Source organism: Bos mutus, chromosome X (assembly GCF_027580195.1).
Source record: "Bos mutus isolate GX-2022 chromosome X, NWIPB_WYAK_1.1, whole genome shotgun sequence".
NCBI lineage: Eukaryota > Metazoa > Chordata > Mammalia > Artiodactyla > Bovidae > Bos > Bos mutus.
This window is the reverse complement of record NC_091646.1, coordinates 53,594,899-53,615,562: the sequence shown is the minus strand read 5'-3', so window position 1 is coordinate 53,615,562 and position 20,664 is coordinate 53,594,899.

Here is a 20,664-nt window from a genome sequence, read left to right as displayed (position 1 = left end):
GGGAAGCCTGGCATGCTGCCATCCATGAAGTTGCAAAAAGTTGGATGTGATTTAGCATCTGAACAACAATGATAATATACAAATGCTATACAACATAAGATATTTCCAAGCTACTGTATAGCACAAGAAGGTCAGTTTAGTGCTCTATGATGACCTAGAGGGGTGGGATGGGAGAGGAGTGGAGATTCAAGAGGGAGGGGATATATGTATACATATAGTTAGTTGATTCACTTCATTGTACAGCAGAAACTAACAAAACATCATAGAGCAATTACACTCCAATAAAAAATAAAATATTGTTAAGCTCATTACTAATCATGGAAAGTAAATTAAAACAAAAATGAGATGTTATTACTCATAGGAACTCATACAATGATGTGGGAGAATAAGTTGGTATATTCTCTTTGGAAAATGATTTGGCAATATTTAGAAAAGTTGAAGTTATAGTGACACTATGATTTAGCAAATGCACCCTTAAGCATATACCCTAGAGAAACTATATTCAAGAAAGTTTATAGCAGCATTGTTCATGATAGCCCAGAAGGGGAAACAACCCAAATCCATCCACAATAGAAGAGATAATAGGTTGTTTTGATGGATGGCATTATAGTCAAGATATCTATTACTCCCTCCTGAGTCTGTCCCCATGGGTGGATATTACTTTTCATCCTATTTCTATCAGGCTTAGCTATGGAATTTGCAAAGAAATGCGAGTGAATATGGTGCTTGCTAGAAACTCACTGTGCATACTTCCATCTTTCCCCTTTACCTTTCAGAAAGAGCAGTTATGGTGTATATAAGGTCTGTTTTTTCAACATGGGTCCTGTAATGAAGATATAAAGCAGAAGAGCAACCAGACTGCAAAAACGAAATTTTGTTTTTGAAAGATCTTAAAGATTTGGGAGGTGTTTGTTAAAGCTGACTAATATGACTGTGATATGTTCAGGCCATGAAGTATTATATAGCAATGAAAACAATTGAGCTAACGGTACAGCCAAAAATAAATAATTTAACATATATGACATTGAGTTAAATAACCAAGTTCAGAAGAAAATGTAGAGAACATTCCATTTACAAAAGTCCAAAATCAGGCAAAATTAAACTATACTGCTTAGCAATGCAGACTTAAATAATACAATTATAAAGAAAAAGGAATGACTTTATCATAAAAATAAGCATAATGGTTACCTCCATGGGAGCAGCAGGTGGATGTGATTGGAGAGAGAAATGAAAGGGGTTTCTGGGGCACTGACAGTGTTTTATTTCTCAGTCTGGTTACTCAGATATTTGCTTTATAATTAGTCTTGAACTATTCATATATTTTATGCACTCTTATGTATGCATTTTCCTCCCAGTTTAAAAAATAAATAAATATTATATATAATATATATGGGTTCACTTGTACAAATGCTTATGGATCAAGTTCTACTTTTGTTAAACATGCATTTGACAAATTTACTGGTATTCTGAAATGGATACAATGGATACAGAATTTCTAACCTGAAAAATTTCACTGGAACTTTGGTCTTATCCTGATATTCTAGAGGGAGATGTGATCTAATTATCGCATTGATTTCTTGATTTTCAGGCAGAGAAGAAATCATGGTCTCTCTGTCTCTTTTAAAAAATTTTTGAAAAGCAAATATCTTCTTCAGTAATACCAGAATGACTCTTGCCTGAAAGTGTTTTTGCTAATGTGACATATTTTTTTAATTAATTTTGTTTTATTTTCCAAAAAAGCTAATACCAGTGTAAATGAGATCAGTTAATCAGTGGTAAGAAAGGTAATTGCTGTAGTTATTCAATAATGGTTTCCCTTTTTTTAAGTGAAGTTTAATTTCAGGTGTACCAGAAAGGATCTAAATATTGTCATTTACATCATTAGATATGGGCAAAACCATGATTTAAGCGAATGCAAATCACTTGGTATGGAAAAAAAATCTCATTAAAATAAAATAATGCCTACCAACTGTGTGAACCCTTTCAACCTACTCCCGAAGAGTTTCTTTCAGAATGTATTTTCAAGTTAACAAGAGTAGAAAGAACAATAACAAAATAAATTCACATTTGGGATTTAGGTTTAACTTAGATTTAGGTTTATCTTGAATGTAAACCTTGAACAAGCAGCTTATCTTTTCTAAACTCCAGCATTTTATCATCTGTAAAGAAACCAACTGTTTGGAGGGGAAAACAGAAGGGCCCACCAGCTTATGATGTCTGCTTAGTGTTAATCCCCTTTCACCCAGTGGATACCAACCTAAAGTCTTCCCACTCACTGCTCTGCAGTATCCCAGCTGCTTAACTGACACTTAAATACTTAATGGGTGTTAGGTTGATATGTGGCCCTTATGGCATGCTGTGATGAATTTAGTGATATATATTCCATTTTGGTGGCATCAATTGTGAGTGCTATGTAGAGTTCAGATACAAGCAACTGATGGATGATTCCTTATATATGTAGTGCCTCCTAATTATTGCAGAAATACCTTCCTTCCATGAGCCTACCTCTTCTCTGATTACCCTGTCACTTATAAAACTCTGGTTGGTGAACCCTTATTCCTCCGGGAATCCTGGATAGTATGAGAATCAATATGTTTTGATCTTTTCTGTTTGATGTTGGTCACTTAGCTGTGTGGTAAATTTCTGGCAGGTGGGAGGGAGATTATGGAGGAGAAGGTGCTTTGGAAACATCTGACAGCAGGGATCCCCATCCTCTGAGTCACAGGCTGGTACTAGTCTGTGGCCTGTTAGAAACCAGGCTGCACAGCAGGAGGCGAGTGGCAGGTGAGCAAGTGAAGCTTCATCTGTATTTACAGCCACTCCCCATCTGTATTTACAGCCACTCCCCATCACTTGAATTACCACCGGAGCTCCATCTCCTGTCTGATCAGAAGATTCATTAGAGCCTCATAGGAGTTCAAACCCTGCTGTGAACTTCACATGCAAGGGATCTAGGTTGCAAGCTCTAATGCCTGATGATCTGAGGTAGAGCTGAAGTGGTGATGCTAGCACTAGGGAGCAGCTACAAATTTAGATTAGCATTAACATAGAGGTTTGACTGCACAGAGACTATAATAAATCAATTGTTTGCAGACTCATATCAAAACTTTATCAGTGAATGGCAAGTGATGGTGAGTTGTAGAATTATTTCATTATATGTCATAATAATAGAAATAAATTGCATGACAAATGTAATGCAATTGAATTGTCCCAAAACCATATTCTGCCTTCTGGCCTATGGATAAATTGTCTTCCATGAAATTGTCCCTGGTGCCAAAAAGATTGAGAACCTCAGTCCTACAGGTTTCATCAAAAAATGGGTTCTGTTCTTTCCCTCCTGCCTTTACAAGCTGTCCTTTATCCTAGAGAGGCAGTGGTGGTTAGTGGACACGGGAGCAGACTCCCAGCCTGCCAGACTCCCAATCCTGATTTTGCCGCTTACTACCATTGTATTAACACTGGTGTTTTTTTCTTCATCTGTAAAATAAGGATGTTGTTATAGAGTTTTGGTGAAGATTAAGTGAGTTAGTACATGTGCAGAATTTAGAACAATGCCAGGCATATAGCTAACACTATTCAGGTATTATTATTATTACCATTAATATAGATTTTACATTTATGGCTTCCATTTTAAACAATGCTTGGGGAAATAATTACCCTTAGACTAGGTGATGGCCAAAGGCTCTTCTGGTACTAACATTCTATGGCCTTATCTTACCTGAGGCCACACTTTTCTTTCATGGTGAGGTGATAATTATATCAAGATGATGTGATTTGGCATGAACAGCTTTCAAGCACAAGAGTGTTAATATGAAAGAATGAGTACTAAAGGTTTGTTGCCTTTTAATTACATTATATAAACCAAATCAACTACTCATTGCCCTGATAGCACATTTTAAACTACTTTCAATTGGGGAACATATCCTGCTCTAACTGTTCTTTCTCCATTGACTGATTACAGCCCAATCTAATGAAAGTTAGCCAAAGGATATCTGCAGCCTCCCAAATTAAGTTTATATGATCCTTACTTAAATTTGTTACTTGAAAACACTCCATCATATTGAAAGCAAAATAATACCAGGGCTAAAAAGTTAATGAAAAACCTAATTAACTTGGCTGGCTAGCTTTCTGTTGTCAATTTTACTAGGGTAAAAGGCTTACAGAGCCTCAGATAGTGGAAGTCTTGATTTGAACAGCAACAGACACTTAGCTAGTAGAGCATTAAGAAATATCATAAAATAGGTGCTTCAGAAATCCCTTCTAAAATTCATCTATACCAATCCTGTGCTTCCCAACTTCCTGAAAGCCACTGCTGAGCAAGACCTCTGTCCCCAATATACTCTCTATACTTTTAATGATGGGCATGCAAAGGTAAAGTGTAAAGAAAATTCTATTTTTTAAAGTAAAATAGTGCTGTGGATAAAAATGCAAACCTCTGTGTTTGAGTATGTGCATTTAGATGTAAATGGACAGTACTGGCTATTGAAAAAATTTAAAATAAAAACTAATTTAAATAGATGATACAATGTAACCAGACCATTACAGCATTAAACATTAAGAGTTTTATTGAGAGTAACTTCCATGCATACTTACAAGCTATGCATGCCAGAAGGGCAACAACACTTATGTGTGTGTGTATTTTTTAAGAGCCCTTATATTGATAGTGCACCCACAAAGCCCTCATAAAATTTTTTTGTGTTGCTCTTATGTGAGCATGTAATGCTTACTCTGTATGTGAAAATTATGATATGTAAGCAATACATTCTAACTAATTGAAACGAGACTGTATTATCACACTCATTATTTTATGTGTGGGAAATCAATATACATAATCATACATATTTATGAAATACATAGATATTAATAAGTACCTGTTGTTCCTACTTACTTTACTTACTGAATCCTTTAACAAATATTAATTAAATGTCTCCTATTAACCAGGTGCTATTGGTAGTGCTGTAGATTGAGTATTAAGTAAAACAGTTATGTTTCCAGTTTTCATAAAGATTACACTGTGGTGTAAGAAACTGATAAGAAAGAAGTACATAAATCAGTGTGCGGGGCCTATGAGAGTAATACAGAGAACGTACTTTAGATTATAGGATCATAGTAGGTTGTCCTAAGGAAGTGACATTTAAACAGAAACCCAATGAAGAATGGGTACAATGTCTCAGGTAGAAACACATTATGTGCAAAGGCCCTAAGATGATAAACTGCTTGGCATATCCAAGGAATGCCAAATACAAGTATGACCGGTGCAAAATAAGTGATAGATGAGAAGATGGATGATGGATGAGGCTGAATTATAGACAAAGGCCAGATGATGCAGGAGCTTAAAGAACCACAATAAAAAAGTTATGGTTTTATTCAAATGAATTAGAAAGCATTGAAAAGTTTAAAACAGGGTTATATAATCCACTGTATATAATGAGAATCACTTTGGTTGTTCTATGTAGAATCACAGAGAGAGTCTAGAGAGGAAGTAAGGAGACTGATTTGCAAGGTTTTGTTGCAGTCTGGGTGGTAACAGTGTCAGCGAGAATAAAGAGAGCAGAAATGAGATATATTTTGGAGGTAAAATAGACTGATTTTGGTAGTAGACTGAGTGTGGAATGGGCAGGAATGGGCCTGAGCAACTGGACAAATGGTGGTGTTATTTACAGGGACCTGGAGGATTTGGGTTAGGTATATGTTTAGGAGAAATGCTAAAGAATTTGTTTATGTCGTAGGATGTCTATGCAACATCCAAATCCCTTGAAATTCTGATTTCCTGCATGAGACTTGGTGATTTAAGTCTAGAGACTAGAATGTAATTGCAGTTATATAACAAAAATCCCTCCCCCAGGTGATTTGTTTTCATAGGCAATGCGACTTTGATTAGTAATGACAAAACTATATTTACATCACATGCTTATTGTAAAATGTAAATGGATATGTACTCTGAGAACATACTATATACTATTAGGCATTTCAGACACATTAGATTGCACTTGACCTTCAAACCAACCCGGTAGGGCTTGCAGAGAAATTTAACTGTTGTTTAAGAGATGACAATGGTGAAATTCAGAGAAGTGAAATGATTTGCCCAAGTTTATACATCTACTATATGTGTAACATATTTGAAAGGGGTAAAAGTATTAAATTTTTATTATCCACAGTTTTTCTACCTTATCTTTTTTTAAGCTTTTTATTTGGTAAAGTATTTCAAATCCTGAAATATGATGCTGTGAAAGTGCTGCACTCAATATGCCAGCAAATTTGGAAAACTCAGCAATGGCCACAGGACTGGAAAAGGTAAGTTTTCATTCCAATCCCAAAGAAAGGCAATGCCAAAGAATGCTCAAACTACTGCACAATTGCACTCATCTCACACGCTAGTAAAGTAATGCTTAAAATTCTCCAAGCTAGGCTTCAGGATTACATGAACTGTGAACTTCCAGATGTTCAAGCTGGTTTTAGAAAAGGCAGAGAAATCAGAGATCAAATTGCCAACATCTGCTGGAACATCAAAAAAGCAAGAGAGTTCCAGAAAAAACAATTATTACTGCTTTATTGACTATGCCAAAGCCTTTGACTGTGTGGATGACAATAAAAATAAACTGTGGAAAATTCTGAAAGAGATGGGAATACCAGACCACATGACCTGCCTCTTGAGAAACCTATATGCACGTCAGAAAGCAACAGTTAGAACTGGACATGGAACAACAGACTGGTTCCATATAGGAAAAGGAGTATGTCAAGGCTGTATATTGTCACCCTGTTTATTTAACTTATATGCAGAGTACATCATGAGAAACACTGGGCTGGAAGAAGCACAAGCTGGAATCAACATTGTCGGGGGAAATATCAATAACCTCAGATATGCAGAAGACACCACCCTTATGGCAGAAAGTGAAGAGGAACTAAAGAGCCTCTTGATGAAAATGAAAGAGGAGAGTGAAAAAGTTGGCTTAAAGCTCAATATTCAGAAAACAAAGATCATGGCATCTGGTCCCATCACTTCATGGGAAATAGATGGGGAAACAGTGGAAACCATGTCAGACTTTATTTTGGGGGGCTCCAAAATCACTGCAGATGGTGATTGCAGCCATGAAATTAAAAGACACTTACTCCTTGGAAGGAAAGTTATGATGAACCTATATAGTATATTCAAAAGCAGAGACATTACTTTGCCAACAACAGTTCATCTAGTCTAGGCTATGGTTTTCCCAGTAGTCATGCATGGATGTGAGAGTTGGACTGTGAAGAAAGATGAGTGCCGAAGAATTGATGCTTTTGAACTGTGGTGTTGGAGAAGACTCTTGAGAGTCCCTTGGACTGCAAGGAGATCCACCCCGTCCATTCTAAAGGAGATCAGCCCTGGGATTTCCTTGGAAGGAATGATGCTAAAGCTGAAACTCCAGTACTTTGGCCACCTCATGCGAAGAGTTGACTCATTGGAAAAGACTCTGATGCTGGGAGAGATTGGGGGCAGGAGGAGAAGGGGACAACAGAGAATGAGATGGCTGGATGGCATCACGGACTCGATGGACGTGAGTTTGAGTGAACTCCGGGAGTTGGTGATGGACAGGGAGGCCTGGTGTGCTGCAGTTCATGGGGTTGCAAAGAGTCGGACACGACTGAGCGACTGAACTGAACTGAACTGAACTGAAAGTACACTTAGTATAAGATTTCCGATTTAGGCCATTTTTAACTACACAAGTCAGTGGCATTAGGTATGTTCATGATGTCATATAACCATCACCTCTACACATTTTCAGAACCTTTTGATCATCCCAAATAGAAACTTTGTAACTATTAAAAAATAATTCCTATTCTTCCCCTCCTACCCTGCCCCTCTCTCTGGTAATATCTAACCTACTTTCTGTCTTCTATGAATTTGCCTGTTTAGATATTTCATATATGTGGAATCATACAACATTTGTCTTTTTGTATATGGCTTATTTCAACTACAGTAATGTTTTCAAAGTTTATCTATGTTATAATGTGCATGAAAATTTATTTCCTTTTTATGGCTGAATAATATCCCATTGTGAGTGTGTATCTATGTGTGCCTGCTCAGTTGTGTCAGACTCTTTGCCACCCCATGGACCATAGCCTTCCAGGTTCCTCTGTTCATGGAATTTTCCAGGCAAGAATTCTGGAGTGGGTTGCCATTTCCTTCTCCAGGGTATCTTCCTGACTCAGAGATTGAACCCACGTCTTCTGCATCTCTTGCATTGGGAGGTGGATTCTTTATCACTGAGCCACCTGAGAAGCCTATGTGTATCTTTATCTACCTATATCTATCATAGGTTTTGTATCACTTCATTTTTGATAGAAAAGGGTTGTTTCCACCTTTTTGCTATTGTGAATAATGCTATTATGAACATTGGTGCATGATTATCTGTCTGATTCCTTTCATTTAATCTTTTTAGTATATTCCTAGGACTAAAATTAGTGGATCATATGGTAATTCTAGGAGAAGGCAATGGCACCCCACTCCAGTGTTCTTGCCTGGAGAATCCCAGGGACAGAGGAGCCTAGTGGGCTGCTGTCTATGGGGTCACACAAAGTCAGACACGACTGAAGCGACTTAGCAGCAGCAGCAGCAGCATGGTAATTCTACATCTAATTTTAGCAGAAACACTCAACTATTTTCCACAGCAGCTGCACCATTTTATATTCCAATCAGTAATGCTTAAGGGTTTCAATTTCTCCACATCTTCACCAACACTTATTAATTGCTGTTTTTTTTAACATAGTTCTTTTAAAAATTTGTTTCCAGTTTGAGATATAATTAACATATAGCATTGTATTAGTTTAAGGTATACGGCATATTATTAGATATGTGTATATATTGAAAAATGATTACCACAATAATTTTAGTTACCAACCATCACTTCTTTAAAATGATAGTCATCCTCATGTGTGTAAAGTAATATCTCATCGCATTTTTATAATAACTAATGAGCATTGTGCCATATGCTCTTTGGTCCCTTTTGTATCTTCTTTGCAACAATATTATCTACATTTCCATTATCATTGGAGAAATGTCTGCCCATTTTTTTGCCCCTTTTTGAATAGGATTTTTTGTTGATTCATAGGAGTTCTTTATATAGTCTGGATTTTTAATGCCTCATCAATATATGATTTTCAGATATTTTCTTCCATTCTTTACCTATGTTTTAGTTTATAGCCATTGTGCCTTTATGATGTGGATCCAAGCAATAAATAAAGAGAATTGAAGAAACCAAAAAAATGATAAATTGGTTTGGTTTATAGAAAATGCAAAGAGATACAAGGAAAAAGACAAGATATCCAGAAAGTGAAAGATGAGGACAAGAATAGAGCAAGGGAAACTGAAGAGAGGGACAAATGATGACAGTAATTCATGTGGGAAGACAGATAAGAGTGGTTGGGCATGAAACTTTGCGGAGATGTGAAATATAATTTTCTTATGGAAAAAGCTGAATTATATAAATCACAAGAATAAAACAGTTTTATTCTTTCTGAGTGTTGGGATTATAAGACTACCTCAATTTTCCCCACCTGAGTTTGGGATTCATTAAAATATTTATAGATACAAATAAGAAAGAGTTACCAAAAATCATTTCTTTAAGTGGTAAAGCTGATAATAGATAATATGTCTTATATCCATGGGCAAGAAGCCTTTGTTATACCATATAGCAGAATTAGACAGAATTATTCATCCAGGTGCAGGTGGTACTGGAAAACCTCAAGCCACCTTGTATGAGTACATAGAAGAGGGGAAGAGAATATACACTCCCTGCAGATGGCAAGATCTTGAGTTAAAAACAAGATGCAGAAACCAAGAGATACATCTAGTTCCATATCCCAGATCTACCATTCTCATAAGACACAAAATTCATCTCCAGGAGTGGAATATGTGAGAGAGTCCAGAGAACCTGGGATGTTTTTAAAATTGATATCCCACTACATGGAAGAAAACATCAGATGGGGAAAGAAGCATTATTCTTCTAAAATGCAGCACTACCCCTGAAACCCAAGTCTGCTAAATAGTTCTTTCTTGTACCTTGTATGACTTTCCAGGCTGATTTTATATCAATAGCTTTTCTAGTCATTCTTGAATCACAAAAGTCCAGTTCAGGTACAGCAATATTCTTGTTTGGCCTAATATTCCCCTGTGACTTTGGGAGTGACTTGGAGTTGAAGAAACTATGACTGTATTGAAGGATCTACATCATGTTTATGGTGTGAAGCAAGCCAACACTAGCACAGACTGGATCTCAGATATTTTTTATATAATGTCGCCTAGGGCTTCAAGTCAGCTATAGACAATCAAGTATTTCTACAGAGGCTACTGAGGGAAGCTATTACAAAAGTATTAGGCATAGGAGGAGTATGGGGGAGAGCTATAGATAGGTAAATACTCTTACAGTCTCTTACAAATAGCTGAGAAAAAAAGAGAAGTGAAAGGCAAAGGAGAAAAGGAAAGATATACTCAACTGAATGCAGAGTTCCAGAGAAGAGCAAGGAGAGATAAGAAAATCTTAAGTGAACAATGCAAAGAAATAGAGGGAAACAATAGAATGTGAAAGACTAGAGATTTCTTCAAGAAAATAAAGAGATACCAAGGGAACATTTCATGCAAAGATGGACACGATAAAGGACAGAAAGGACAAGAACCTAACAAGCAGAAGAGATTAAGAAGTAGCAAGAATACATAGAAGAACTGTACAAAAAAGTCTTAATGATCCAGATGACGACAATGGTGTGGTCGATCACCTGAAGACAGACATCCTGGAGTGTGAAGTCAGGTGGGACTTAGGAAGAATTACTATGAACAAAGTTAGTGGAGGTGATGGAATTCCAGCTGATCTACTTAAAATCTTAAAGGATGCTGCTGCTACAGTGCTGCACTCAATATGCCAGCAAATTTGGAAACTCAGCAATGGTCATAGAACTGGAAAAGGTCAGTTTTCATTCCAATCCCAGAGAAGGGCAATGCCAAAGAATGTTCAAACTACTTCACAATTGCATTCATTTCACATGCTAGCAAAGTCATCCTCAAAATCCTTCAAGCTAGGCTTCAACAGTAGGTGAACTGAAAACTTCCAGATGTAAAGGTTGGATTTAGAAAAGGCAGAGGAACCAGAGATCAAACTGCCAACATCCATTAGATCATAGAAAAAGCAAGGGAACTCTAGGGAAAAAAATCTACTTCTGCTTCATTGACTATGCTAAAGCCTTTGACTGTGTGGATCACAACAAACTGTGGAAAATTTTAGAGATGAGAATGCCAGACCACTTTACCTGCCTCCTGAGAAACCTGTATGCAGATCAAGAAGCAATAATCAGAACCAGACATGGAACAACAGACTGGTTCAAAATTGGGAAAGAGGTATGTCACCCTGCTCATGTAACTTCTATGCAGAGGACATCATGTGAAATGGCATGCTGGATGAAGAACAAGCTGGAATCCAGATTGTTGGGAGAAATATCAATAACCTCAGATATGCAGATGACACCATTCTAATGGCAAATAGTGAAGAGAAACTAAAGAGCCTTTTGATGAAGATGAAAGAGGAGAGTGAAAAAGCTGGCTTAAAACTCAACATTCAAAAAACTAAAATCATGGCATCCTGTCCCACCAGTTCATAGAAAATAGATGGGGGGAAAGTGGAAACAGTGATAGATTTTGTTTACTTGAGCTCCAAAATCACTGCAGATGGTGACTGCAGCCATGAAATTAAGACACCTGCTCTTTGAAAGAGAAGCTATGACAAACCTAGACAGCATATTAAAAAGCAGAGACATTACTTTGCTGACAAATTCCATATAGTCAAAGCTATGGTTTTTCCAGTAGTCATGTATGGATGTGAGAGTTAGATCCATAAAGAAGGCTAAGCGCTGAAGAATTGATGCTTTTGAATTGTGTTGCTGAAGAAGACTCTTGAGAATCCCTTGGACTGCAAGAAGATCCAATCAGTCAATCCTAAAACAAATCAACCCTTAATATTGATTGGGAGCACCGATGCTGAAGCTGCAGCTCCAATACTCTGGCCACCTGATGTGAAGAGCGGACTCATTGGAAAAGACTCTGATACTGGGAAAGATTGAGAGCAGGAGGAGAAAGGGATGGCAGAGGATGAGATGGTTGGATGGCATTATTGCCTCAATGGACATGAGTTTGAACAAACTCCAGGAGATAGTGAAGGGTGGGGAAGCCTGGTGTGCCTCAGTCCATGGTGTCACAAAGAGTTGGACACAACTTAATGACTGAACGACAAGAGCTTCTGTTCAACAATCAAGCTACAAACTGCACCACAGATAACTCAGAAAGGACTAATGCATAGGATATAAGAAAAAGCAACCTACTTGAAAAATGCGCAATATTCTTGAATAGTCATTACATAGAAGAGTGTAATGACTATTGGCCAAGTGGCCAATAAACATATAAACAATGTACAACTTCATGAAATTAAAACAACAATGAAATACCATTTTACATTTCCCATGTTGACAAAAATATAAAAGTTTTAGAGCTATTTTATTCCTGGCTATTTACTCCTCAGGACTTGGTAAACTGTGGGTCAAAGACAAATATATCCTGCAGCCTCTATTGGTATAACCCTGCAAACAAAGAATGCTTTTTACATATTTAAAGAGTTGTAGGGGAAAAAATTAATTAATTTATTTTTTATTGAAGGATAATTGCTTTATAAAATTTTACTGTTTTCTGTCAAACCTCAACATGAATCAGCCATAGGTATACATATATCGCCTCCCTTTTGAAACTCCCTCCCATCTCCCTCCCCATCCCACCCCTCTAGGTTGACACAGAGCCCCTGTTTGAGTTTCCTGAGCCATACAGCAAATTCCCATTGGCTATCTATTTTACATCTGGTAACGTAAGTTTCCATGTTACTTTTTGAGTTGTAGAAAAACTTTTTTAAAAGAAGAATATGTGACTGAGACCATAAGTAATCTACAAAGCCTAATGTATTTACTATCCAGACCTTTACAGAAATAAGTTGCTAGTCCCTGAGCAAAACCCTAATATTGTATATCAAAAGATATTTATAAAAATGCTCCTAACTGTATTATTTGTTAATGGGAACAATCTGGAAGCAATACAAATATTATCCATTGTGGAATAGATAAATTGTTGTTTTCATACAATAGGCTATTATACAGTAAGGAAAATGAACAAACTAAGCTAAGCAAAAATGTGGATGAAGATCTTAGTCATAATGTTGAGTGATAGAAGAAAGTTACAAATGAAAATGATTTCATTTATTTGACGTTAAAAACATACATTGTTATATAATGTATTATTTTAGGATCCAAAAATGGCTAAATACATTAAAATGGAAATTTCAAGATTAAGGCTACATGACAGAGGAGACGGGGAGGATGGGTGAGGTTTCCTTTGATACAATTTAAGACATAAAGCATTAACAAGAGTAAGAAGCAACATCACATAGTAATTACAAGATCAAACTACTGAGAAGATGTAACTGATATGAGCTTTTATACACTGAAAAAAAATTTTTCCTTTAAAAATATTGAGTACTTCACTCTCCCAGAAAGAAAAACACCAATACAGTATACTAACGCATATATATGGAATTTAGAAAGATGGTAACGATAACCCTGTATGCGAGACAGCAAAAGAGACACAGATGTATAGAACAGACTTTTGGACTCTGTGGCGGGGCGGGGGGAATGATTTGGGAGAAAGGCATTGAAACATGTATAATATCATATAAGAAACGAATCACCAGTCCAGGTTCGATGCAGGATACAGGAAGCTTGGGGCTGGTGCACTGGGATGACCCAGAGGGATGGTATGGGGAGGGAGGTAGGAGAGGGGGTTCAGGATTGGGAACACGTGTACACCCATGGCGGATTCATGTTGATGTATGGCAAAACCAATACAATATTGTAAAGTAATTAGCATCTAATTAAAATAAATAAATTTAAATTTAAAAATATATATAGAGAGTACTAACTGACAAAACTAAATTACAGTGGGAGGTTTACACACATCTGTTTGAAACTGATAGATCAAGCAGACAGAAAATTACTAAGTATTGAGAAGACTCAAAGAATAATAATAATAACCTTGATCTCATACTCACATACAATTACTTTTGAGAATAAATATGGAATATATATGGTTTTCAAGCTCACATTCAACGTTTTCAAAAATTTACAAGTGCTAGTTGCTGAAGGAAATCTAAACACATTTCAAATAACTGATATCATGCAGGAAACTTCCTTTGAGCACATTACAGTCAAAGGATAGATGAAAAAAAGTGATAATTATAGCCATATGTTTGAAGGTTAAAAATGTAAACTACTAAGTAACATAAGAAGTAATAAACAAAATCACAAGGGAAATCAAATATATATAACACTAAATGATAGTGAAAGTAAAAATATGAAAAAGACATGCATGGCAAAGTGCCATTTATGTAAATTAAAATGCAAAACATGAGCCAGTGTATTTCAGAGATAAATGCATATGTAGCCAATATATTTAAACAAATCAACATTATGTTTATCTTCCTCAGTATTGAAGTGTGGGGTGGAGGAGAATGAAATTGGGAAGATACAATCAAGGTGTAGAAAGTGATTTTTATGATACAAAAGAAATGGAAAGTAGTTAATATTTATTTAAGCTACATGGTGATTATACAATCTGTCTTATCTCAACTTAATGTTTGAAATATTTCATGATGAAAAACATAGAATCCAATAGATGAGGGAAGCTGCATTGCACATAAAATAGTACCTACATTTTTGTTTTCTGGTGGTAATAAGAGATAAATATAATTTTAGGAACTTTATTTTTCTCTCTGGGAACAAGGGGTTTATTTTGAAAACAGAAGGGACTTTAAATTGATACATACTATAAGGAGATGGCAAGTTTGAGACATTTTATATTGTCTTGTAGTGTTTGTTGCTTTTTTCTGATGGATATTTTATAATTCCTTTCTCTGGTGAGGTATGTTAGACTGTTTAGCAGGATATATCTGAATATGACAAACAGGATAGAGGTACTTGCCCGGCTTAGTTTATGGATACCTTTGGGTTATACTTGATTTCAATAAAATATTGGCCAGAGTGGAAAGAAAGAAGGATACTGTGGCCATGGGGAGAAGGCTCTTTATATGAGTTTACCTTCTCATGTCCCCTTTTGTTATTGGTGGGAAAATACAAGGATATGAAGCCAAAGGGATGGTGCCAAGGAACAGGGCCCTCAGTATGCCTCTAATTCCTCTAATTCCTTCCTGAGCCCAGTGCTAAAAAGATTTCTTTCAACTCTTACAGGTTTATCCCAGCTCAGTGGGTAGGTGGATCAGCAGGTGGTATTGATTAAGGTGGTAGCTAGTAATAAAGAGTTCGGATATCCTGGAGTTTTCTTGATACCGTGTGTATGTATGTAGCTTGTAAATATACTATGGCAATAGACAGCTAGTTGAGGATTCAGGAAAGTGTGTGTATGTGTGCACGCACTCAGTCATGTCCGATCTTTGCAACCTCACGGACCGTAGCCTACTAGGCTCCTCTGCCCATAGAATTCTGCAGGTAAGAATACTGGAGTGGGTTGACTTCCCTTCTCCAGGGGATCTTCCTCTGCGCAGATCTTTCATCTGCACCTCCTGCATTGCCAGGTGGATTCTTTACCACTGAGCCACCAGGGAAGCCGATAAAAATATACGCACACTGCTGCTGCTGCTAAGTCGCTTCAGTCGTGTCCGACTCTGTGCGACCCCATAGACAGCAGTCCACCAGGCTCCCCCGTCCCTGGGATTCTCCAGGCAAGAACACTGGGGTGGGTTGCCATTTCCTTCTCCAATGCATGACAGTGAAAAGTGAAAGTGAAGTCGCTCAGTCGTGTTCCACTCCTAGCGGCCGCGTGGACTGCAGCCCACCATGCTCCTCCATCCATGGGATTTTACAGGCAAGAGTACTGAAGTGGGTTACCATTGCCTTCTCCGATACGCACACTACTATATATAAAATAGGTAAACAACAAGCACATACTGTATGGTACAGAGAACTATACTCAATATCTCGCAACAATTGATAAAGGGAAAAAAATCTGAAAAGAATATATATATATATATATATATATATATATGCCACATCTTCTTTAACCATTATCCATTCATCTCTCCATGGACATTTAGGTTGCTTCCATGTGTTGGCTATCATAAATAGTGCTGCTATGAACATTGGGGTGTATTTATCTTTTCGAATTAGAGTTTTCTTCAGATCAAGTGGGATTGCAAAGATCTCTCTCATCCCAAAATATGTTGAAGATGGACCTCTACTCCTTTCTTCCTGAAACTCTTTCTCCCCTTAGCTTCATTTTCCAGGTTCTCCTGTACCAGCTTTGTTTTAGTCTCTCCCTCCAATTCCTCTTTTTCCAATCCCTCTCTAAATATTTATGTCCTTAAGTTTTTCAACCTTTTTCTCTTCTCTCTGTAATTTTTCTTACCCTTCCACACTTGACTCCAAATGCTGTATCTCTAATTGTATTTCCAGGCTTTATACAAATATATATATATATATATATATACACATACACCCACACACACAAATTGTCCCAGATCGAATTCATTACCTCTGTAACCATAGCCCCATACTTCCTTCTATTTACGTTAATTTTCTGATTAAAGACATGGTGCTCTCTACTAAATAAATCAAGCTAGTAACACAAGACTTACACCTGCTTGATTCCTTTCTCTTACTCCCAATAAAAATTATTCTCCAAATCTTGTTTATATTTTCAGACTCCTTCTTCCCATTTCAGATTCCTAACCTCTCCTTCCCAGCTGCCTAATTGGTCTCCATGTTACTATTGTTTTTCATCCCCAATCCATTGTCCACATTTCTACCAGAATAATCTTTCTAAAACTTAACTCTCAGCATGCAATTCCATTGATTAAACATTTTCGCATGTTCAGTCACTAAGTCGTGTCTGAGTCTTTGCAATCCCAAGGACTGTAGCTGGCCAGGCTCCTCTGTCCATGGAATTTCCAAGGCAAGAATACTGGAGTGGTCTGCCATTTCCTACTTCAGAGGATCTTCCCGACCCAGAGATCGAACCCAAGTCTCCTGCACTGCAGGGTATTCTAACTGTCCACAATATAAATTATATATTCCTTTGTTTGGTATTAAAGACTGTCATAATTTGGCTCCAGCTCTCATTTGTTTCCTGACATTCAATCTGCTTCTGCTTCCTCATCATGTAACCTATGTCCTGGCTCTACTACCCTAACCCCTATACTCTGAATCTTTAATAAACTTGGATACCCCCTTGGTACTTGCTTATGCTCTTTCATCTGCCTGCAAGTCCCTTGGCATTCCAACCCATACTCCATTTGCCTTGTGAAAATATACTCATTCTTCAAGACCATGCTCCAGTGTCACTTTTTCGATGATACTTACCTGTCCCTAATGATAAATAATTGACTGTGCTATTTTTGACTTTTGGAGTTGGTGATTTGTTTTCTTTTGGATGCACACTCTGCTTAGTCCAGCTCAAATGAAACCTAGTTTATTTGAGTAGGATGTTAATATATCTTATTTCTTATTAAATCTTTAGCTAGAAAAATGTCTTTTCAGATTTTTTGAAATGTGCTTTTAGCACTCAAGAAGACATAAATGAACTGTTTTATAACATTATTCTCATTTAATGAAGTGAATTTGTGCTGAGTATATATAAGAGGACTCTGAAGCTTATTCTGAAAGTAACTAAATGGCTTGCATTTTGTTAATTAAGAAAATTGTATGAATTCCAAACCAGTCTTTAAAACTGATCACTAAAATGTAGAAGTACATTAAGTATACAAAAAGTAGAATATAAAATGCAGATTAAGAAAGATTAAGAATACTGATCTTAATTAGGCCTCATCTAAACTAAAAAATTTTTTCAGAGTTAGTAAATTATGAGTTGTAGACTCAACTTCAAACCGTAATGGTGTAAGGAATGTCACCATGATCTGGAAGGTTAGATAAGAAATGGAAAGAGAGCAACCACAGAGAGTGCTTGAGAAATGGGAACCTAAGATGAGAGCTTCAATAACTTTAAGCAATGTGGCCCATATTTTGGTTACCCTGGGGCTTCAGTAAGCACCTCTATGTACTTGATGGGACTTTGTCTTCTCCTATTAAGTGTATATGCTTTGTCTGAAGCCTCTGAACTTGGTATAAAGAGATTCAGATATTTTATGATGTTTTTCAAATTTCAGAGTTATTGTCAAAAATTAGATCATCAGTACATTTCTCTGGACTTCCCTGGTAGCTCAGACAGTAAAGACTCTGCCTGCAATGCAGGAGACCCAGGTTCACTCCCTGGGTCAGGAAGATTCCCTGGAGAAGGAAATGACTACCCACTCCACTATTCTTGCCTGGAGAAGTCCATGGACAGAGGAGCCTGGTGGGTTACAGTTCATAGGGTCGCAAAGAGTCAGACACGACTGAGTGACTAGGCACACAGTACAGTTTCAATAAGATGACTTTATTTTATCTTGTCTAGAATGTTCGTCTCCATTAAAATCTTAACTCTGTCTTGAGTTTATTAATTTATAATTAAGGGATTTCCTGTATTAGCCAGGTTTTACTTGATTTGGCAGAACTTGAATCTAGTTACATAATATTCTGTTAGCAGTTTCTCAGTTAGTTATTAATATATTTCCCAAGAAAATTAACCTATATGTTGTATATGTATAGAGACTTAAAATGGGTTAGAACTGCTGAATAAGTTTTGATAGGCAGAGCTTTTGGAAACAGAGAATTCTGCAAATTTTCTGAAGGTAAAATAGTTCATATTTTTCTTAGTTCTTGTGGATAATATTGGGAATCAGCCACGTTTCTCATTTGTACCAACATGGATATTCTGCCTCAGTCACTATCCCATCAGAATACATTGGTCATGTTCGTCTCTGCACTGCTTTCTTATCATGCTAATTCACATTGCCTTCCATGTCTTTGCTGCTGCTGCTGCTGCTGCTAAGTCGCTTCAGTTGTGTCCGACTCTGTGCGACCCCATAGACGGCAGCCCACCAGGCTTCCCCATCCCTGGGATTCTCCAGGCAAGAACACTGGAGTGGGTTGCCATTTCCTTCTCCAATGTATGAAAGTGAAAAGTGAAAGTGAAGTCGCTCAGTCATGTCCGACTCTTTGTGACTCCATGGACTGCAGCCCACCAGGCTCCTCTGTCCATGGGATTTTCTAGGCAAAAGTACTGAAGTGGGGTGCCATTGCCTTCTCCGTCCATGTCTCTAGTTGCATGAATTTTTCCATCCTTGAAGGTTGAGTCAACTTCTCCATAAATCTTTTGTCACAACCTGGTCTGATATTCAAATACTAGATGCCATTTTTACATGTCTATGGGATACAGCATGGCTTCAAAAAGGGACTGGTAGTGCTTTGGCAATAAGACTAGAACTATAACCGGCTAAACTGACAGAATCTATGACTTGACTTACTTGATCTACTCTCCTTATAGATTACTGAATTAAATTGTCCTTCCCTGACTTTCACTCCAACTTGACCATAACTTTAGATCATATCTTGATATTGATGTACTAGCATTAGAAACCTACTACTGCAAGTTTCTATCCCTTATTCATAGTGGCCATTTTGCAAGTCCTTAACTGTTTATTTCTCTTCATCTCTGCCCGAAAGAGCAGAGATGAGGCCATCACCTCTCCTACCTATATTGCCAGCAAGTCTCTTAAATAGTCTACTTACTTCCAGTGTTTTCCTCATCCAGTCTATCTTTCACATCATTGTCACAGTTATCTTTCTATAAAAAATACATGTCTGATTATATCACAACCCCACCCCCTCGTAAAATCCTCCTGTGGCTCTCCCTCCATTTTTTTTAATAAAATTTATCACATGTAAGTTTATGAACCATTGGTTTTTCTAGATTGTCTTATCTAAAGCCAGCTCTCTTATTAGTGCCATCCTGGCACTAATCTAGTTAATTGTTTACATTGTTAATATGATGCTATCTTTAAGAATGTAAATTTCACAAAGGTAGGGTTCTCATCTGCCTTGTCCTCTGTTGTATTCCCAGTGTGTAAATTGGGACATTTAGCCTTCTATTGCGGAGAAGGCAATAGCACCCAACTCCTGTTCTCTTGCCTGGAAAATCCCATGGACAGAGGAGCCTGGTGGGCTGCAGTCCATGGGGTCGCTAAAAGTCGGACACGACTGAACGACTTCACTTTCAGTTTTCATTTCCATGCATTGGAGAAGGAAATGGCAACCCACTCCAGTGTTCTTGCCTGAAGAATCCCAGGGATGGGCGAGCCTGGTGGGCTGCCGTCTATGGGGTCGCACGGAGTTAGAAACAACTGAAGCGACTTAGCAACAGCAGCAAACTTCTATTGAATGAATATGTGCATGTATGTATGTATAAACGTATGCTTAATCTTCTAGCCGTATCTTCAGTCATTTTCCCCCAAATGCTGCTTTGCCCAGTCATAGGAAGAAAACATATTTCTCTGAAGAGCCATTTCAAAGAACAAATTTTTTGTTTTCATAAATTTCATTCTTTTACTTGGATTATCCTTTTGATCTTTCCTATGTATTCCTTATCTAAGAAAGTGTTAGTCACTCAGTTGTGCCCAACTCTTTGCGACCCCATGGACTGCAGCCCACCAGGCTCCT